This window comes from Nyctereutes procyonoides, unplaced genomic scaffold, assembly GCF_905146905.1.
Source record: "Nyctereutes procyonoides isolate TBG_1078 unplaced genomic scaffold, NYPRO_anot_genome, whole genome shotgun sequence".
Lineage (NCBI taxonomy): Eukaryota > Metazoa > Chordata > Mammalia > Carnivora > Canidae > Nyctereutes > Nyctereutes procyonoides.
The window spans coordinates 10,091,025-10,114,468 of NW_026575130.1; the positions used below are offsets into that span (position 1 = coordinate 10,091,025).

Here is a 23,444-nt window from a genome sequence, read left to right on the forward strand (position 1 = left end):
TGGAAGAACCAAAACTGTGATGAGTTGCTCACATGCACTGAATAACTGTTACTCTTTCCACTGGTCAATGAGCCCATTTTTTACATTCTCCTTAAAAACCTGGAGTCTCTTCAGGTGACCACTTTTCAGAACAGATTTGAGGACCACACATTCAAGATACTTGAAATGGCACTGCCTAGGTTTATCCGTTTATATGTAGAGATGCACACCATATACCAGGAAAGCTGACAGCCTTCAAAATAATACAGTGAAAAGATACACAAAACCTTAGCTATCTGTGTCTTACTGAGGGAACGCATTCTATCTGTAACTTGAAAGATAAAATATCACAACTGGCATGGCAAACCAGTAAGGAACATTTTGAGACAACCACCACATCATCTACCAGACAACAGAAACTGACACCCAGAGACCAGCTCCAGGCACTCACCACCATGACACGGATGAGGAAAGGGTGCCTTCGGCTTAAGCTCCACGAGGTCCAGAGAGCAAAGACTTCTTCCCAACACAGAGCACCGGCACCAACTCTTTTATACTTGTTGGCAACACAGCCCCAGCTGTTCTCAATTTAGGAAAGCAGTATTTTCGTCATGCTGCCGAACCCGGCCACCTGAAGAGGTTTTCAAACCTCATAATTAGTCCCCGCCCTGAGTACACTGCACAACTCAAGCATAATTCTTCACATTTTAAAGACCTCCCTTTCAGGGGAACTTCGGGAAAAAAACAGGGAGATTAAAAACTCAAAGTGGGACAGCTAAGCCTTTATTTAATGAAAGAAAAAGGGGAAAAGTTAAAATGGCATAGTAAGTACAGGGAATATTTGTTGACAGTATAGATAGCAAATAGAGCTACCACAAGTGTCTACTGTGCACCTGAAAACGCTAGCGCTGAAGGAGCAACGGGGCAGGAATTAAAAGGAGTTTAAAAACCATGGTGGACGTTCATTCAAAGAGCTTGCAGTCTGATTGGAGAGACAGAACTCATGTGAAAAAAAAACTCCTTAAGTAGACAGAAAGGCATATTATAAAAGAAAGGATGAGGGGATCACTAGATAAAAATGTAGCTTTAGGGGCGCCTGGATGGCACAGTCGGTTAAGCATCCGACTCTTGGTTTTGGCTCAGAATGGTGATCTCAGGGTCATGAGATGGAACTGTACATCAGGGTCTGTGCAGAGTCGACTTGAGATTCTCTCCCAGGCCCCTCCACTTGCCCCTCCTGTTCATTCTCTCTCTTCCAAATAAATCTTTTAGCAAAAAAAAAAAAACAAAACAAACACAGTTTTAGTTCTATCCCTACTCCCCGGACCGATGTGTCTACAGAGAGGCACTGTCCTTCTCCGGGGAAGTGAGAGCATGAGGAAAGTTGAATTGGAGAGAGATGGAGGGTCACTGGAGGATGGAGAGGGGCTAGAGTTATCGCTGAGCAGCAGATATCTGATCCCTGTGAAAAACCACAGCCACTAACACACGAGAGTAGGATGTGAAAGGACCAGTGCCCCTCTCTAGAAACGAGAATTGACAGATACTCTTTGTAGAACCCTAGCACAGTGTTGTGGGAAGCATTAGTGAAGATATTTGCAAAAACAAACTTCTGACACCATGAATCACCACTTCTAACAGAGACGCCAAAACACTAACTCAGCCATTGCCCTTCCTCACCAAGTCTAGGCTAACCCACACACAGCATCTTACCAAACTCCTCAAAATTCCCTCCCAACTTTACTATTCCACATCTGCTCCTAGCCTGGTGTTCATATGTGAAAGAAGCCTGTGATTTTTTGAAGCCCTGGTCCAATGGTGAACATACTGACAGGCTTTATAAGGTAGGTATCCCGTTCTAGAACATAGAATGTAGAACAGAAGAAAATCCAATGAGTTACCTGTTTGTTTGTTTTTTTTCTCTTCCCTAAGAGGAAGCACTCAGCCACCCACCTCATGGGACAACTGTGAAGATGACTGAAATAATTAATCATGAAGAGCTTTGTGCTCCTGGGAGTGAGAGCACTTTGTGAGTGCAAAGCCCATTTATTGTCATTAGTAGCAGGACTGATATTTTCCTTGGGATTTCATTAAGAAGATTGAATATACAGAGCACATTCATCCTGTGTCAACCAATCTTGGGACAGTGATTGCCATCAAGATGATAATTACAACATCTTCATTCCTATGGTGATCTTTTCCTATAGTAAGTATCTGGGAAAGTGACAAAAGCCACAATAGTTTCTCTGGATGGAGAGTAATCCCATTAGTTCATTTGTTTTGGGTACTATGCCAGAGCACAAGGCAAATGAAAAGCTTTCCAAGTCCTCTTACACTGCAAAATACCAGAAGCTAACCTAGAGAATATTTTAAAAGTTAAAGACCCCTATAAACTAATTTTCCTTTAAAGGCAAGTGCAAAACTCTGAAACTCTTGATACACTGACACTGTTAGGTTTTTGGGCAGACAAAGCATGATGTATTCTAGAAATTCAAGGAAGGTTTCAGATTAGGAAAGGGCTGTAATAAAACACAAAAATACAAATAAAAAAGATACGATTATCTTGAATGAAGTAAAAAAGGCATTTGATACAAATATTTACTTGATTTTGGTGGGGGAGAAAGTATTCAATAAAGGAAATAGAAGTATCTATACAGAGCCACATTCTTCAATACCAGTAGCATGTGCTACGCGTGCCAATATGTAGTAGAAAGTCTTCCACTGTTACTTCTCTTTTCTGCCCTAAATGAACTTTGGAATCTTTCTGTCAAATTACCAGAAAACACATTATTAACTTGTTTTATTTCTATCACCTCAATTTTGTAAAGGGTTTGATATTACCATATTCCTACATTAGTCATTTCCCCTTAATTATCTCAGGATGATTTTATGTAATTTGACAAAATGATTCCATGGTTCACACTGGTAGGTATAAGGCTATATATTACAGTCACTAATACTGGTGTAATGGTACCCAGTTATTCTATTTTGAGTTTATTCAAAGGAAATAAGAATGTACACAAAATATTTCTACAAGTATGTTTTCAACAGTCATTTATAAGAGAAAATTGAAAATAATCTACTATCCAACAAGAGGGGATTAGTTAAATGAATTCTGTTTATTTTAATATTATAAAGTACTATGTTTTTATATAGTAACTATAAAAGTATGAGGCAAATATATAAATATTACCTAAGAAGGATGCAGTATCCAATTAAATATAAACTTAGATCTGGGAGATCCCTGGGTGGCTCAGCGGTTTAGTGCCTGCCTTTGGCCCAGGGCGTGATCCTCGAGTCCCGGGATCGAGTCCCACATCGGGCTCCTGGCATGGAGCCTGCTTCTCCCTCCTCCTGTGTCTCTGCCTCTTTCTCTCTATATCTAAATAAATCTTTAAAAAATAAAAATAAAAACAAAACAAGGAATGCCTGGGTGGCTCAGCAGTTGAGCATCTGCCTTTGGCTCAGGGTGTGATCCCACTGTCCCGGGATCGAGTCCCACATTGGGCTCCTTGCATGGAGCCTGCTTCTCCCTCTGCCTTTCTCTCTGTGTCTCTCATAAATAAATACAATATATTAAAAAATAAAATAAAATAAAATAAAATAATAAACTTAGATCTGAAAAGGAGATGTAGAATCTTAATAATTTATATCAGAGGTTATGGTTTTTAAAAAATGGGAAAGGGGCATGTGACAGATACTCAAGACTATTAGAAAAGGTCCAAGTTTGAAACTCATGACATATGCATCTCCTCAGTAGTCCTAACCCGAAGCTTGCTGATGGCTTCCCAGAGTGGAGACACGGGCTCCACTCAAAACTCAAAAATGGTTTGCTTGCTAGATTTGTACGCCAGCCTCATTGTGCATTTGCAGTGGTTAAGACAAATGTGTAAATGTAGTTTAAAAATTAAGGAAGCTTATCTAAGTTTATGTTTGGATTTTAATGTTTAAAAAGAGGCTATCTGTTGAAAAAGGAAGTTAAACACTGAAGAAAGAAAATCTGTTTTTAACATTTGCAAGTTGGAATTATGAATAAAAGAAATTTATACATAGACCTTAAAGGCTTAGGAAAAACCAGGTCTTGAAACAATTACAGTGAATTGAAAAATCAATGGAAACAAACACCTGGTAAGTAAGTTTTTTAACAGACATAAAAGCTTCCTCAGACTTACAAAACAAACAAAAAAAAAAAACCCAGAAAACCTCAAAAATCAATTGTCACCATAAAGCCATTAAAAAGTGAAGTTGTAGAATAGTTCTCAGAAAATACTACTTACATAACTAATTCTCATTATAACCCTAGGAAGTATTGTAAAGAAACTGAGATAAAGTGAGATGCTCAGGGCCAGACAGGTAGAAGGCTAGACTGGAACCAGGAATCTGACCTCAGGGGCCCCTATTCTTACTGGCACACCACCACCTCCGGTGCCATTACATGTAGAGGTCAACAATACAATCAGCAAATAAATAAATAAGTGACTATCAATTAATAGCTTTCTTTTTTTTTAAGAAGAGATGCGTAAATACATAGGAAAGTCCTCTAGGTAACATCAGACACATTTTTAAATCTTTGTAATTTTGCAAAAATTTGTATACACTTAGAAAAAGTTTAATATATAACTCACTCCTCCTGTGGGAGGAGGGGAAAAGGGAAGAGCCAATTAAGTATTTCCCATCTCTATACCTACCGTTTAACTATAGTTATTGTTACTAATAAACTACCATTTAAGTTTATATCACTTTATGTTAACAAGATCCATTTTAGCTAAGATATTTTATGCCCAGAAACTTTTTTCAGAAACAAAGACATCTTAGCTTTCCTTTCTTAACAATTTTAGAGTTTAGCTTGCTTACAAAACTCTTCTCACCTAAAATGGATAAGTACTAAAAATGTTTACAGATAACGAGGATATCATATCAGTCATGGGATTCTATTTCAGAAGGAGTCACAAAATTTTCTAAGTATTTTTACTAATGAGTTCTTGAAAACTTAATAGAGGATCAGTTTACTAATTATCATGTATTTTTGTGAAATACTTTCCCAGCAAAAGTAACATGAGTCTTTGTCAGACCTTTATAATAAGTTTTTATACTGCCACTAGGTCCCACAGCTGTATAGGTATGATGACAAGGAAATGGGCAGGCTTTGTAGGGTGACAACTCTGGGAACGGATCTGAAAAAGAATTTTTTAAATTTAAAAATTAAAAGATACAACCGAACTTCTGAATTTGGGGAGAGATATGCTTGGGTAGAGGAAAGTTGTTTTGATTTCTGGTACTGATTTACTATCCCTTATTTGAGAAGGTTGGACATTAGCTCCATATCCAGTAGTCGTAAGAGAAAGATCCAGCCTACTGGTTGCCTGGGGCTGCTGGTGGGAATGCAGAGTGACTCCAAATGGGTTGGAAGTTTCTTTTGGGGGGATGGAAAGGTCCTAAATTAAGGATGATGGTTGCACAATTCAGCAAATTTACTAAAAATCATTTTAGTTGTGCCCTTACATGAATTTTATACTATGTGAGTAATAACCCCATTAAGCTTTAAATGTGTGTGTGTGTGTGTGTGTGTGTGTGTGTGTGTGTGTGTGTGTAGCCTGTTGAGATAAGTTGTTTCTAAGGAACCAGAAAACCAAGGGCTACTCCACATGCTGTTATTATGTTCCAGGCTCACGTATTCCTGTCAAGTGTAGTACTCACCAGTTGAGCATTTCTTTAGCAGTGATTCTGCAATATACATTTCTAAGTTTTCTACAGACAAAATCAAGAACCAATCAATGAAAATCAAACCACTTAAGAAAATTTGCATAAACTATCCTCCAGAAAAACCCTTGTAACTAAATAATATGAAAAGACAAAAAAAGATGGATTTCCTCTAACAGATTTAAAATTTACCGAGTTGTATTCAAAGAAAAAAAGAGATGGTTAATTTTCTTTCTCACTAACAACAATAACAACAAAAAAACGGTCACTTTAACTGGTGAGGTAGACAATTTAATACTTGTTGAAAGGAATACTTATTCACACAGAGCAAATATTAGCTGTGTAAATTGGAAAACAATAAATCGTGGGACTGGGAGTGTTTCACAAGAAGGGATCATCTTCAGGCCATAGTGCAGCATGAGAGGGAGAGCAGTACTCAGCCTGTATTGTTTCTGACTTAAGTTTGATATAATAATAAGTACCTTCCCTAAGATTTGACTTGTAAAATGTTTCATAGGATGTTTTAAAATCTGGCTTCTACTTCCTAACTGCCTTTTTTTTTTTAAGATTCATTTACTTATTTGAGAGAGTGCGAGTGAGCAGAAGGGGAGGGGCAGAGGAAGAGAGAATCTCAACAGACTCCGCAGTGAGGCACTGAGCTCAGAGCCTGACGCAGGGCTAGATCTCATGACCCTGAGATCATGACCTGAGCCAAAACCAAGAATCAGATGCTCAACCAACTGAGCCACTCAGGAACCCTAAGCTGCCTTTATTATTGCAATGGCTTTTATTATATTTAAATTTATTTTTATTAATAAAAATTATTTTTGCTATTTATATTTTATTATTGCAATTCTTTTTTATTGCAATGGCTGCAGAATTTCGATGATCAGATCTGATTCCAGTGTATTTTGGAAAGACAAAATCACCATCCTAGGGTTGAGGGACCGAGGTTTTCTCACAGGAGCAGGGTGGTGGTGGGGTGGACTCAAGAGAGCTAAAATCACAGGGAAAGACAAGGTGACAATCTGCGGTACGATGTGTAATATGTGGTGTGGAGAATAAATGAATCAATGAATGAGTGAATGAGCGTGTAGACAAGTTAGACAGACCCACCAGACAGATAGGAACACAGACAGACAGACTGACCAGGAACCAGCAGATAGAAGAGGGCTGTAAAACGAGGTCAAAGACTAGGAAATATTTTAAAAATTCTTTAAGTTCCTTTAGATATACTCTAAATCAGACATTCTCAGAGTTAAGGGGTATAGTCAGGGACACACCAAGCACTTTCCCCAAAGGCTGCCTTGTGCTTGCCTTAAACCCTTCTCCTGACCTCCACTTTGGACACCTAGGAAAGCTCAGAGAGTTTCCAGAGGGTGGGGTGATAGAGAGTACTCCTGGTGTTGTCTTCTTCCTTTATCTGTTTTCAGCCTTCAGTAGAAGTAGGCTAGAATTTTCTACTTCCCATTCCTCTTTTCTAAAGTCACTGCAAGTGAAGTGTGATAGACCCATGGCCTCAGAAAATTAGCTGGTTGAAGTCTTACCTTTGTGCCAATGATGCTTGTCTACTTCAGCACATGAGCAAAAGAAGGCTCCTCTGGTTTAAACAGACGTGTACTCTTGAGAACTTGAACTGTATTAGAGAATAGATGTTTGGTCACTAGAAGCATGCCCACTGCCCCTTTGCCCCCATGACTGGTACTACCTCCTCCGTGTTTTACGGTCAAACAAAAGCCACGAGCTCTTGTTCAGCATAAACACCCAGGGTGTTTAGCAGAAAGGTTAAGTCTACAGCCTAACTAAACAGCGGTGATAATGATCTGTTTCTACATTCCTATTCTTCCTTATATACCCAAAGATTTATATACACAGAAACGGATTCCTTTGGGTTTTTATATTTACTACTCTGGAATAGGAGCACAGATTACCTATTGCAATGAGGACTTTTCCAGAAACTGTAAAAAATTCCATTTTTAATATAGTTAAGCCTAATATTAGAGTCTATGGTTTCTCCTAAGAGCAGTGGCTGGTCCAAAAGAAAAGCAGAAGCTGGGTCGAACAGTTTCACACAGTCTCCAAACCACACAGCATATTCTGAATGATATTAGAAGACCTCCTTTGGAGTGAGTAGATCAGAGTCAAGTTAACGGTGTATTTCCTCAACAAAAACAAAAATGTTTCTAGATTTGGATGCATATCATTATTACTGGAAAACCATGATAAAAAATGAGAGAAGGAAAAAAAGAATAGTTCCTTAAGGATAATTTCATAATTCTCTACTATAATAAAGCTCCTTTATTTCACGTCCTTCAGTCAAATGCTCTACCACTGAGCTATACCCCCTCACGTCCTTCAGATTACTTAGAAATACACTTACTGATTTCTCCCTCTACCATGTGGTGACCAAACTGTGGAGATATTTTATACAATTTCATAGCCTATTTAAATGGGTATTTAAAAATGACATCTTGAAACTCTGCTTGCTATTTATCAGCTTGCTGTTTACCAGGCTACTACCACTTTGAGATGTGAGTGAAATCACCTGTAAGCAAGAACTCCGCAAGGGAGTTAAAAGATCTTGCAGTAGTGTGGAGGTGAGGCTTTAGGAGAAGCATTTAACCAGGCGCTGGCAGTTAAGACATACTGTGGTTACAGCAGAGGGCAGATGCCAAAGAACAGGAAGTTTACTCAATCCCCAGTGCTGTTGTAGGAATGACACCCAGACACACTCCGATACAATTTCCTTGTTAGAGGTCTAAAGTCTGCAATTAGACATTTTAATATATATTTAAAATATAATGGTTAGGGACGCCTGGGTGGCTCAGTGGTTTAGGGCTTGCCTTTGGCCTAGGGCGTCATCCTGGAGTCCCAGGATTGAGTCCTGAGTCCCATATGGGGCTCCCTGCATGGAGTCTGCTTCTCCCTCTGCCTATGTCTCTGCCTCTCTCCATGTGTCTCTCATGAATAAATAAATAAAATCTTTATATATATATAATGGTTATTGTATTTCTGCTTAGTGCTGTGGCAACAACCACGTTCAAGGAACAGCTTAATACAATCCAAGAGATTTTTAGGGGGAGCACTTCCTTGTAGCAAGAATTAAAACACTCAAAGATTAAGGAGAAGGAAGCACCTAGAATCTGTACCTTCAGGAGGTTTGCCCGATTTGCTTGTTGGGATTTGGGTGTGGTGTTATACAGGACTGGGTAGAGGGTAAAGGTGCTTGGGGAGCATGAAGGCGAGGTATTTCTCTGTGTTTTGAAGTCCTGTGCTCCAGCACACCTGGGTTCCTTAAGGCAGAGCAGGGTTTTCACTATAAGGCAAGGAAAAAAATAGGAAAAAAGAGACCATGGAAGACCCAGAAAGGTCTGTATAAAGCCTACATTTCTCATTTTCTGATGCCAACCACAAAAATGTTCTTTTGCATGACTGGCCGAACAAGCCACTGCTTTCAAATGGTATGAGGCTATAAAAAGCAATACTTTCTCCAAAGCCATTAAGGTCACTATATTTGGCTCTAGTTTCTCAGAATTTAAGCTGCCATGTTGTATTTTAAATACATTATTTGTTTCTCAAAAGCTCTTATTTGACCAATGCTTCTAATCTAGGATTTTGTTTTTTGCAAAAAACCTGATAATGATGATTTATGTTTCCTAATTTTGGGTCTCCAAAGAGACCCGGATTTTCAAACTTGATCCAAAACAAGCATTAGCATACGCTGGGGGAAAGGCAGCAAAAAGTAATTTAAAAGATTAAAATCCTGAGTCTAACAATGCCATTTTATTTTATTTTTAAAAAAGATTTATTTATTCATGAGAGATACACAGAGAGAGGCAGAGACATAGGCAGAGGGAGAAACAGGCTCCATGCAGGTAGCCGGATGCGGGACTCAATCCCAGGACTTCAGGATCACGCCCTGGGCCGAAGGCAGGCGCTAAATCGCTGAGCCACCCAGGGATCTCCTACCAATGCCATTTTAACACTTTCAAGGAATGCAACAATTTCAGTGTTATATTGGTATCTGAAATATATCTATAAAATATTTGCCTACTGAATTTTCATTTATCCTAATGACTTAAAAAGAAACCATCACAAAGCATACATTTCTATAATTATTACCAGAAAGTTGGCATATTAAAAAAAATTTTCAGGAGCACCTGGGTGGCTCAGTGGTTGAATGTCTGCCTTTGGCTCAGGGTGTGATGCTGGGATACTGGGATCAAGTCCCACATCAGGCTCCCTGTGGGAAGCCTGCTTCTTCCTCTGTATGTTTCTGCCTCTGTGTTTCTCTCATTAATAAATAAATAAAAATCTTTTTAAAAATTAAAAATTTTCATTTGGAGGAAATAAATCTGGTTTATATACCATCATATTTAAATATCATCTTAGTAAATATTAGTGCCTAAGTATCTGAATACTCAAAATGACTGCCAACAGACATGGTCATGGTTTGCTATAGAAAATGAGATTCTGGGGGATCCCTGGGTGGCGCAGCGGTTTGGCGCCTGCCTTTGGCCCAGGGCGCGATCCTGGAGACCCGGGATCGAATCCCACATCGGGCTCCCGGTGCATGGAGCCTGCTTCTCCCTCTGCCTGTGTCTCTGCCTCTCTCTCTCTCTCTCTCTCTCTCTCTCTCTCTCTGTGACTATCATAAATAAAAAATAAATAAATGTTTAAAAAAAAAAAAAAGAAAAGAAAATGAGATTCTTTAAGACTAAATCCCAATGTCTTCAGCAAGAGCAAATGATCCAGGAATCTCTGAGCATTAAAGCATTTGGATACATTTCTCTCTCAAGACAGGAGACAGCTCACTCAAGACTTTTATTTGTCTATTTGACTAAAGACCCCCTGTATATGGGATCCCTGGGTGGCACAGCGGTTTGGCGCCTGCCTTTGGCCCAGGGCGCAATCCTGGAGATCCGGGATCGAATCCCATGTCGGGCTCCCGGTGCATGGAGCCTGCTTCTCCCTCTGCCTGTGTCTCTGCCTCTTTCTGTGACTACCATAAATAAGTAAAAAAAAAAAAAAAGACCCCTTGTATGGAGCTTGACCACTCCACCACAAAGCCTAGGGACTGCTGGTACAGTAAGGATCACAAGAGTGGATGTACATACACCATCGGTTACATAATGATCCTTAGCCACTGGCCTGTTTCCCTTCAGCAAAAATCTAGAACAGGATACACAGCTCTTATTTTGTATTTCTTTTAGGTATACCATCACATGAGACATTTAGTTCCAATATACCTCAGCTGTCCCTCCAGGAGATAATTAGAGAAAGAGGGAAGAGTTTTGGAAGAGAAAAGAGGTAGCAGAAAAAGAGTAAGAGTTCTTACAATGAAGCCTTAAAAGAGAAAAAAAATATATGGAAAAGTATAGACATCAGAGCTACACTTAGATGGCTTATAGGGGCCCAAAGTAAGCTCTGTTCTCTGTAAGGGCAGTTTATACCTTGGGGAGTGCAAAGAGGCACAGGGGGGAGCATCAATCCTTGGTATCAAAGGCAGGAATGCTGGGAGTACTTGGATGGGAAGTATTTGGATGGGAAGCCAAACCAGTAGGGACAGGGGGTAGGCTCTGTGACTCAGCAACACAGTATTGGAAATCTGGGGACTACCCACACTGGCACATTTCTACCATAGCAATATAAACGTAACCATAATTAAAACTTAGCATATGAAAAAGGTCAGATACTCATTGAGCAGAAACTATGATATGTAAACAAATATAACATAAATATGAATAGCTTCTATATAAATAATATAGTTACTATTCTTTAATCCAGGCTTCCATGTGGGGCCTTGGCTCTCTGCTTTCTTTGTAGATTAAGTCAGTGTTTCATTCTCATATTCTTTATGTCCAAGCCAGGCGATTTCAGGACCCTAACTAGGAAAGCCCACCCTCAAATGGAATTGGGAGAGCATGGAAAGAGACAGAGGGAACAGAGAGGAATTTTTACGTTGGCTATCCACAGGGCAAGTGGAAAGTGGGCAGGAAAGGAAACATAAGGAAGGGATAAAGTTGTCAGGGCCTGTCTCATAGCCAGAACCCCTTTCCTTACTTACTATTTGAAGCTGATTTCCCCCACCCCTCTGACATATCATAGGCAAAAGAGTTCCTGTGATTAAATATCTCCCAGTTACTGAAACAAAAACTTCCTACAGAATGTCTCATTGACAGATTAACACACCAACCTCTACCCTGTTGTCATCCCTGGATAAGAAGAACACTAGAAAGTTATCTTGAAACAAAGACCATTAAATTATAATTTAAGATGCAATTGAAAAGGAGCATAAAAACTGCAATGAGGGGTGCCTGTGTGGCTCAGTCAGGCACCCAACTCTTGATTTTGGCATCATGTCATGATCTCAGGGTGAAATCGAGCCCCATCTGGGGTTCTGCGGTGTGGTGAGCATGGAGCCTGCTTGGATTCTCTCTATTCCTCTCCCTTGCACACCCCCCTGCCCTGGCTTTCACATGTGCTCACTCTCTCTCAAAACAAAACAAAACAAAAACAAACAAACAAACAAAAAACCTGCAACAAATTGCAAGTTTAGGATCAAAAATTGGTATAATTGTTTTTAAATTCTGTCTCTTTTTAAACATGTCAAGAACTTTACAAATGCTTATACCTCTTGACGTAGTAACTACTACTGAGAATTTATTTTAGAACAAGTCTTAAAGAATATAGAAAAAACAGTATCCAAAAATATATTCAGTGAAACAACAATCTAAATGTCTACAGGAGACATTTAGAAGCATCTGTGAAGTACATTAAAATATATATAATACATTAAATACATCTAAATGTCTGCAGTAGACATTTTGAAGCATCCATGAAATACATTCCACTTATTGTTTAAAAAACAGCACCTAGGGTGCCTGGGTGGCTAAGTCTGTTAAGCTTCTGACTCTTAGTCTGGCTCAGGTCATGATCTCAGGGGGTCATGAGATGGAGTCCTGCAATAAGCTTTGTACTCAACAGGGAGTCTGCTTGAGATTATCTCCCTCTGCCCCTGCCTCACCACCCCTCACTCTCTCCAAAATAAATACAGCTTTTTTTTAAAAAAAAGCACCATATTATTTTGATAAAAATGTAAATGTATGAATTTTTAAAAACCAAGTCAATAAACCAAAAGAATATCAGATGTAATGCTAGTGGTGGGATTTACCAATTATTTTTATTTTCTTCTGTACTTTCTTATTTTCTTTAAATTTTCTGAAATAAAAGTGTTCACTCGTATTTGAAAAATTATTTTCAGTTTATGAAGATTATGCTTATGATTTTAATGAGTAAATATAGTATAATTTCAGCAATATAAAGATGTATATTACATAGAGAAAAAAATCTGAAAATATACTAAATATTAACACTGCTTGATGAATTTAAGATGATTTTAATTTTGTCCTTACTCTATGTTGTATTTTCTAATTTTCCACATTAATCATTCTTATAATCAAGAAAGCTGATGGAAAAAAAAAAAAGCTGACAGCTGTTTTAACTATAATAGTAGTGACAGAGTTAAAAGAGAATGTGGGGTGCCTGAGTGGCTCGGTGGGTTAAGCATCTATCTTTGGCTCAGGTCATGATCCAGGAGTCCAGGATGGAGTCCTGCATAGGGTTCCCTGCTCAGTAGGAAGTCTGCTTCTTCCTCTGCCCCTTACCCCACTCTTTCTCTGTCAAATAAATAAAGGAAACCTTTTAAAAAAGGAGAATTTGTATTTTGTTTTGTACAATTTTAAGTATGTAAAGAACGCACTTATAGAAAAGTCAGAACACAAGTATTAAGAATGGTTGTAAGTGGTAGGAGTATGAGATTTTTTTCCCTCCTACATTTGTATACAGTCCACATTTTAAACTATTTTCATTATAAACGTATTATTTTGTAGCTAAAAGTATCCAAAACTATGCCTACTTGTTATTACTGCTTTCAGGGAAACACTTATCAACTGAAATCTCTTGATTTCCTATCTTCCCTCAGCCTCAATTAGGTGTAATAAAAAATATATGTCTAAAATGTGTTTTTAGACCTGTCTGCATTATTGCTGCTGCTAGGGAAAGTCTGGTAAACTAACAGTTATGAAGTGTTACAGCCCTAACTTGACATACACATACAATTAAATTAGTCTTCGTGTCAACTTTCAAAAAAAGACTTAATTATATTGCAGTGTGGTTATCTTCTGCAAGGTTTATTTGCAATAAAGGAGTGAGGGCTGTTTTATAAATTTCCACATAATGGATGTCACTCAATATTTCACAAAACAAAACCAGTCACTGATTCGGTATAATTTCACCTGAATAAAACCAGGGGCCAAAAGCAGAGAAATCAGGCCAAACCAGATTTGACAGAGGAGACAATTCAGTCAAAAATGCAAATCCCCAAGCCCCCTTTTCAAATATTGGTAATTTTTGCACACTGTGGATATTTTATAAGCTTGTGTACTTGAGCATTTTAATACCCTTTTTTCCTGACAGTTGGTGGATTTTTGCTTCATTGTACTCATCATTAATTCATAGTTTTTAGCCTCTATTCTTTATAATAAAACTTCAGAAATAACCTGAAAATGCCTGATCAGTTAAATAAATTATGGTCTTCAAAACAGCATGTATTCCATATATAAAACTTATTTTTAAAAATTGAAAGAATGATTAGGCGTGCCCGAGTGGTGCAAAGTTGGTTTTGGCTCAGATCTGATCTCAGGGGTGTAAGACTGAGTCCAGGGACAGGCTCCATGCAGAGTCTGCTTGGATTTCTCTCTCCTTTTCCCTCTGACCCTCTCCCCCCACTAAAATAAATCTTTTTAAAAAGTTTTTTGTCTTTTTTTTTAAATTGAATGATTGGAAACAGTCATTTAAGCCAGTTTGCAAAAATCTGTAAGTATTACTAACAATCCCAAGTACTATAAAATTCTAATCCTATATTTTCTTTTTTTAAAAAGTTACATTAGTGCTTTTCCCCCTAATTCCAAAAGCTATATATTACACACTTTGGAATTACTTCTAGGAACTTGTCTAAAGATACCTGCACACGCGTGAAAAGATTGTTTTCCAAATCTACTCATCAGAATTTTTGGGCAATAGATGCATTTTGAAATTCAGAGCTTTGACTTTCAGAAAACCTGTATACAGGTATAGCATATATTAGGTCCCACAGCTCACCACTACCCCCTTGCTGGATCTGGGAAACATTAGATACTCAAACATTGATACATCTGAATCAGACATATGAAAATATTCACACCACTTTAGGTAAATAAAGACTATAAAGAGCTTTGGTCAGTTCAAGAAGTATTTAGGCACCAAGGGTTATTGAGGGGAGGAGGGGAGGGAGCACGGGCGAAGAGGAGGAGGGGAGGAGGAACAGACAGGATGGGAGGGCCTTTAGTTTTTGGAAGTTTAGTTTTTGAAAATACAGATGTGATTCCAGACTTGTAAGACTGTCCATCAAGATGAGACTAGTTACATTATAAACACATTTTAGTTGTACAATAAAATACTATTGTACCATCATACCATGTTAGGTGAAAAAATTGCAAAATGGTGTTACATATATAGCAGAATTCTTTGCTGTGGGGGAAAAACTATGCTGTGTATGTAAATAAATTACATACTTACTGGAAAGGTGATACTACATGGAATATTTACTTTCTACTTTTTTGTATTGAAAAAATAAGAGCATGTTTTGATTTTACTGCTAAAAAGACAAAGACAATTATTCATTCAAGGGTATTTAATGTTTATTCTAGGAAATACTGTAGGGATACCACAGTTTAAAAAATGTCACTTCCCTCACAGAGGTTCCATTCGGCTAACTATGTAAAACAACAATAATAAAAAGATTAAAGTTATTATGAAGAAAAATAAAACAGGATGGGTTAACAGGAGGATTATTCAAACCAGATCCCTAGGCTTATGAGATAACAGTCTATTTAAACATTTCACATTGAATACTCTTCATCAGAAAAAAAAAAATCACTGTATCATCAAGTCAAAGGTATATCAAGAACATCTATGTTCCAACCTGCTGAGACCCAATTAATGTAAATAGCTTCTAGAAATCTGTACAAATAGAACTTTTAAAAACTTTAAAAAAGAAATTCCACTGGAAATGCTCCAATAAATAATGGATTTTTGCCTTTGAGATTTTTTACATTTTTAATAGACCAAAAATAATGCATGTTTAATATTCTAATTATAATCATTATAATGGACTTTTATTTAATTGATCACACCAGTGCTATCTTCTAAGATGTTTAACCCACATGAGACTTTTAAGAAAAGGTTAAAGACACAATATTATAATCATAGGAAGAATAAAAACAAAGGCATTATGTGGGAACAAAAAGGTTGAAGGTAGCAAATAACAAGGATTTAGAATTCAATTAGACTTTCAACGCAGGAATTTCATCACTGAATCCTAATAGTAGAATAGAAACTATGGATATAGAAAATTTCAAAAACTGTACCCCAAGGTTAATGACAACCAAGTGACCAAACTCAAGCAATACTCCAAGGTTAAATACATAGTAACTGCTATACTCACTGCTGAAAGCCTGGAAGGTAAGGCAAATACATGGACGGCCAACATAGAAGACAGAATTATTTCTGGTCTTCCGTTCTGTGCAGAATTTGGCTCGGAAATGCTAAGGAAGGTAGCAGAAGAGAAAACTGGCTCCTATTCTCAAGGGATTTTTTGGTTAAGTAACTGCTCCCCCCCCCCCGCCCCCCGCATCTTTCCAACCAGAAGTGACTTAAAAAAGACCAAAGAACAATGAAAACAACTTTCATAAATTAGATTAGAGCCTGAAATAACATTTGAAGTTTAATAAAACCATATACCTGAAAGAAGTAAAACTGAAAAGAAAATTTGATAATGAACATAAAATGGGAGGAAAAAAGACTAGAGAGAGATATATATAGAAATAGATGTATATTAAAACATACGTAACAGGACTTTTAAAAGTCTAGATAAATAGATGAAAACTGAAAACGTTTTTAAAAATAATAAAAAAAAAGATTTTTAAATAGTCTTTAAAAATGCCAAGCTCTCCTGGGTGTTGTTTGGAAGTGCTGAATCACTATACTGTACACCTGAAACTAATATTACACTGTATGTTAACAAAACTGGAATTTAAATATTTTTAAAGAATAAAAATGCCAAGCTTCACATATTGGTAGTGGATAGAAAATCAGTGAAGTAGTTATCCTATTCAGTTTAGCACTGGTCTATCCTTGGGAGTAAACTATGGTCAGAATTATTTTCTACAGAGTGAAGCAGATTTAGAAAAGCACAGGATGATTAAAAGCACTGTCTCTAAACCTGAACATGATGCCACGAAGTAGCCAGGAAACACTATAAACTCAATGCTCAATTAGCATCAGGAAGCTGAAAGATGTAATTCCAAACTTAATCTTATTTCCATTAAATCTAATTTTCATTGATGAGCCCTCACAAAAGTATTTGACTATAAATAATTTTTTGAAACTGTTTTTTTTTTAAATAAACTTATGTTATCAAAAACCTATATTTAAAAAATTGAAACAAAGTAACAGGCTGGAAAAAATCTTTTTCCTACTTTGGTTTTTTTTTTTTTTTTTTTAAGATTTTATTTATTTATTCATGAGAGACACAAGGAGAGAGAGAGAGAAAGAGGCAGAGACACAGGCAGAGGGAGAAGCAGGCTCCATTCAGGGAGCCCGATGCGGGACTCGATCCCGGGTCTCCAGGATCAGGCCCCAGGGCTGAAGGGGCAGGCACTAAACCGCTGAGCCACCCAGGGATCCCCCCACTTTGGTTTGTTTTATGTTTTTGCTTTTAACACCTCCTGTTGTAGCATAATCTGCAGCAATATTAGGAGATTAGGAGCCCATTTCCAAAGCTTAAACTGAGTAAAACCAAAAATCACATTCTGGTTAATATGTATCTATACTTCAGAGGCACATTTTAAGAATGTCAAAAAGGATTATGGGTTGATGAGGAGCATCTGAAAGAAGAGTGAATTCCATCCAAGGGGTTCACCGGATAAATAAAATCTTAGTTATTATCTCAGCTTCCAACTCCCTCCTCTGCTCACTGACAATCATGCCAGGTCCTATCCATTTTAATTCTCCACCCATCTACTTAGGTCTGCTTTCTCCAGCTTAGTTCAGGTCATGAATATCCTGACTTACAAAGGGCGGGATACCAATAGCCACAATAAACTGTAAATGGATTATATCCATCCACCAAAAAGATACATAAAAAATCATGTTTCAAATACAAAGCAGGCTGATATAGTGCTAGAAATATGGGGCACCGCTAGTATTTTGTACTATCAGAGCACGAAGTGAAAATATTGAGTCAATGGTTCACTAAGAAGATATAAAGTCACAAACAATCTTGCCCAAGAGAAAGTGAGGCACCACCATCCCTGCAGGGGAAGGATTCACCACCACTGGCTATTTGGTGCAGCCCTCCCTCCCTCTCTGGTTTTGTTCCCGGTCCACTTCCTGTTTTACTGGTTTTCTTGAAAGCCCTTAAATGGCTATCTATGGCCAAAATCCATTGCTTATTTTGACTTAAAAAAAAAAAAAGTACAACAGAACATTTCAAACATGTTCTACTGAAAGTGGAGAGAACAGTGTAGGGAACCTTATCAGTTACAACAAATGTCACAGGAAATCTTTTTCACCATCCCCCAACCCTGGATTTTTTTGAAGCAATCCCAGATATCTCTTCATCTCATCCGTACAAATTTCAGTCTGCCTCTTTTAAGATAAAGGTTCTCTTTAAAACAAACAAAACAGCTTACTGCCATTCCCAGGGCTAAACAAGATTAACATAATTTCCATAATAACAAATACCCAGTCAGGTGACCTTTCTCCTGTTAAGTAGGTTTTTTTCCCCAGACTGCTTCTCAGAGGGTGCATCTTCTGACATTTGACATTGCTCACAAGGACCCTTATAATCTGGCCTCTGCCTTCCTTTACAGGCTCAGCTTTTGAGATTTTTTTTTTTTCCTTTCCTTAAATCTTGCGCTTCTAAGTGACATTTACTTACCTTCTGTTCCCTTCACACACCATATCCTCTCTTATCAGGCCTTTGTATAGTTTTTGTTTCTTTTTTTTTTTTTTTAGTAGCCTAAACCTCCTTTTCACCTCTACCCTCTTGCTTACCTACCTGCCTCTCCTGTGCCATGTCTCAGAGCTTTGATGGCATTTCCTCCAAGAAACCTTTCTTGCTATAATTCCCGGACTCAGAAATGAACTGTCAAATACAACACCCTGGCCCAGTGAGGTTACAAAGCCATCTCTCCTCTCCCCAAGTCCCCATTTAAAAACAAATGGGAATTTATAACTTCTGGCTTGTTTAGCAATTAACCTTTCCCCTGTGGTCCTTTGGGTCTAATATTTCCACAGTTTGGCTACTATTCTTCACATAGGCCTTTTGACATATGTGTTCATGCACAATTATTATGCAAACTCATCATAAATGGTGTTCTATAGAAACATCAGATTTTAGTTCAAAGTTTGTCAATGATAAGAAAACCCACAGCATTTTATTTAAACATTATATGTAATAACCATAAAGCCTTTCAAATGTGAATTATTTATTTAGCAAATATCTGGGTGTAATAAAGACAGAGACAAAGGTGCTAGTAGGTAAAGAAGACCTTAACTATAAAGAAAAGGCTCTGGAATCCTGCCTGTTACAGGAGCTGAAAACTGCTCCACTTTATTCTGAAAGTGGCACCAACTCCTAAAAACAAAAATGCACTTATCAGGGACATTGCTGTTCTTCAGCAGATAATTGCCTAAGTAAACAGACTTTCTCCGCAGAGATTTTCACCAAAGTGCAAGCAGAAAACTGTATTTAATTATCAATGGTTAAGGAGTTTTCTAGGAAATGTTTGACCACTTGGTGCAGCTTTTCTTTTTTATTTTATTTTATTTTATTTATTTATTTTTTGGTGCGATTTTCTTACCTATGAAAATAAGATCATACATAATGATTAGGTAAAAGTGAACATTTCTCTAGGGCCTTAACAATCCAATTTGTACTATGTTTTTGGCTTTGTATTATTTTAAGAAAGCTTTTTTTTGGGGGAAAGTTTTACAAATATACACTTTAAACAATGTTATCAACATTACGATCAAGCAAAGCTAGCTAGCTGGGATTTACCACTATTAGGCTTGATTCTCTCTGCCAATAATATTAGTTAATTCATATTTTAGCTAACACTAGGTTGGAATATTTGTTTAAAATTTTTTGAATCGGTATCCTATTAATGATTAAAATTTATATGACCTACATTTAAGAATAAGAGCTGCAGCTAACATTCATAATAGTATTTACTATCAGCCAAACACTATTCCAAATGCTTTATATTATGTAATCTTCATCACAACTATGAGATAGATATTATTACTACCCATATTTTATAAGCAAACACAGTAAAGTGAAGTGAATTGCCCAAAGTCACCAGCTACTAAGCACTTGGTGGATACTTAGCATTTGGTACTTTGGTGGTTCTAATTCCATAGGTCACTTTACCACTTTTTGAGGAAAGAAAACATCTACAAATGAGCACATGGCTTCAGGATGAATTCTTGCAGCAAATTAAAGGAAATGTGACAGCACACTCCCACTCAATCCAACGAGTCAACCTCAAGATCAGTGGACTCTCATAGGCAGGTTTGCTGTGCTGCTTCCTCTTGACACAGAGTGAGAATGTTCCAGAGTCAACAGGGAAGACCTGAGGTTAACTTTACTGTTATGACTCCCAGACTGGATCAACTCACCTCCCCCAACTTTTCCTTTTTTTTTTTTTAATTAAGATTTTATTTATTCATTCATGAGAGACACACATGGGGAGAGGCAGGGAGAGACAGCGGCAGAGGGAGAAGCAGGCTCCATGTTGGGAGCCCAATGTGGGACTCGATCCCAGGACTCCAGGACTCACCTTGAGCCGAAGGCAGATGCTCAGCCACTGAGCCACCCAGGGCATCCCCCAACTTTTCCATTTATATTCTCTTTCAGATATAGGGCACAGAAATGCTCCGGAAAAGTAGAACCAGACCAGGGTTACTTTGTTGTGCTATTAAGGACATGGCTGGGAATGAGAAAGGGGCCGGCCACACATTTTATCTGTGTTGTGAACTATACTGAGAAGAAGTACATTCCAGTGCAGAATCTCAGGGAGTTTATGTAGACATGTCTCCATGCCCCCATCTCTAACAAAAGGAGCTTTGCTTTTCTTTCTGCTTTGGAGGGGTTACCCGAAATCTCATCTGAAATCTGCGTTCCATGGTTAAAAAGTTTATAAAGTAATGAATGTGATGGTGACATGCTGAGGCCCTGGATCAGAACACACCAGAATCCTTATCTCTGCATTTGGCCACAAAGAAGCCATGACTAACCCTGGGTACATAATGTATGAACCCTGGGTTTCAGTTTCATTTAATACAAACTCATTATTTTATTTCTAGGACCTTTTGCCATATTTAAAAAATATATCCTATAAAAAGAAAGTAAAGATGCATAGTAATCTCAACAAAGACATCTAAAAAAGGCAAAAAAGAAAAAATCAATCCTATTTCTCACATAAAGTAGGGTAAGGTAACTTACTGCTAAAGAATGAATTAACCATCACTGCTCTAAGGTATTTCTCCTTAGAGGTCAGAACACCACCATGAGATTGGTCCTATGGGTGAGAAATTCATTCTGTCAAAGACATAAAAATGTCTGGTATTTTAATTTAGTTTGGTGTAGATAATTTATGGGTAACAGGTCCATGGGGGTTTATTAAGATAACGAATGACAAAAGTTTACTCAGCAACCACAGCCCCTACATGTCCTTGATAATATCAGAAGCAAATTAAATACAGGTTGAATCTACATGGTAGTATCTTTTTTTTTTAAGATTTTATTTATTTATTCATGAGATACAGAGGGAGAGAGAGAGAGAGAGAGAGAGAGAGAGAGAGGCAGAGACACAGGCAGAGGGAGAAGCAGGCTCCACACAGGGAGCCCAACATGGGACTCGATCCCTGGACTGCCCTGGGCCGAAGGCCGGCAATTAACCGCTGAGCCACCCAGGGATCCCCTACATGGTAGTATTTTAGAACCCTAAAACCACCACTTGATAAGAAGTGAAGCAATCTCTTTGGTCCCCAGTTCCTTCTGCCTACCTCTCACATTCTCAAGTAAGGGACTATGTCAAATAATTGGCCTTTGGCATATTACAATAAAAAATATGGTTTATCTTATATCTTTGTTTCTTATGGTCAGAAATCACATTTGTCAAAATATGCCACATGAACAGGGAAATAAATTCATGGAAGAAATATCCAGGGGCACCTAGGTGGCTCAGTTGGTTAAGCATCTGCCTTCAGCTCAGATCATGATCCCAGAGTCCTGGGATGGAACACCACATCAGGTTCCCTAGTGGGGGGGCTGCTTCTCCCTCTGCTGCTCCCCTGCTTGAGCTCGCTCTCTCTCTCAAGTAAATAAATAAGAAATCTTAAAAGAAAAAAAAAGCAGAAAATGATTCATTTAAAAAAAAAGAAAGGAAGGAAGGAAGAAACAAACAAGCACACAAACACCATTAGGTTCCTTTCACTATTTAGCTGGTCTAAATGGAGTAAGAAGACTATTGGGGAGCAGGGGAGGGCTGAGGCTGAACCTTTTCCGTGCCAGGACTGAAGCCAGTTAAATAAGATCTTAACAAAGAGTTGCTAATCTCAGTTTAATTAAAGAATAAATAAGACATTAAAACTGAAGAACATAATTTTATAAGGTTGAAGTGAAAGCTCACATCACATAGAACAAGTAATGGTTAATTTAGATGCAAGGTAAACAACAAAAAACTATTGGGCAAGTTCAGAGGCCAATACCAAAAGACACAAGAGAATCAACCATTATGTTTTATTATACTAATTGACCATTATATGGATACAGATCCAAAATTAAGAAATGTTATACAAGTTAGTATAAACTATATTTAAAGTAGTGTTTAAAAAAGGACTTTTCTAAAATATTTAAAATTGAGAAGTAAAAATACCTAAGTAACTTGAAATTGTATAATTTGATTTAAAGAGCATAACTATCCATATTCTATTAGCAATAAAGTTTAATAGTACACAACTTAAAATATCAAAAAAGATTAGACTTCTCTGGTAATGGATTAGCAATCCTTGATTTTTTTTTTTCTGGGTAGCAGACTATTCCACTTTTAACCTCAGACATCACACACACACACACACACACACACACACCAACATTCATACATTCATATACACACATAGAAACACACATGTGTGCGCATGTGCACACACGCAGATAAGTAACTTTGGAAAAGCAGAGGGTCAAGTATTAAAGCTTTGTAAAATAACAAATTCCTCCCTCAAATTTTTAGAATAAATGGAGTTAAGTGAACTCCATCAAAGTTTATTTGAACTATTTAAGTATTATTTATGGCTTCTTCTGTTTTTGAAAATAAGTTATATCTGTTCAGTAATCTTCTAGGAATGATTAATACAGTTTTCCATCAAGTAACAAAGATTTCTGATAAAACACTGAAAACCTAAATTAATAGAAAGACTCTAGGTTCTTTATGAATCCCCAAATCAACATTTTACACTCAAAGTTATTCAAGGTACGAGACTGCATATAAAACAAGAATCCTACCCTCAATACTAAATTCAGTGAGCACTACTGTGATTTCAAGAAAAGTCAGAAAATTTTAGAGTTAAATGAGCTTTTCTCTTAGTTTTTATAGAGA

At 37.6% G+C, this 23,444-nt stretch overlaps 1 protein-coding gene across 14 annotated transcripts in view; it reads right to left on the minus strand.

The window, feature by feature from the left end:
- The window catches only part of SGMS2 (sphingomyelin synthase 2), an 88,869-nt gene that overhangs the window by 22,018 nt on the left and 43,407 nt on the right, over positions 1 to 23,444 (minus strand). For 7 of the 14 annotated variants that reach the window (XM_055342373.1, XM_055342379.1, XM_055342372.1 and 4 more), the window contains exons 3-4: positions 7,227 to 7,315; positions 431 to 610 (exon numbers count right to left, since the gene is read on the minus strand). The exons of 3 other annotated variants lie outside the window; for them this stretch is intronic. The gene's annotated coding sequence lies outside the window, so the exon portion shown is untranslated. Of the gene's footprint in view, positions 1 to 430; positions 611 to 7,226; positions 7,316 to 8,828; positions 8,996 to 23,444 lie in introns of all 14 variants that reach the window. 4 more of the 14 variants (XM_055342377.1, XM_055342376.1, XM_055342382.1 and 1 more) reach the window with 3 other exon arrangements.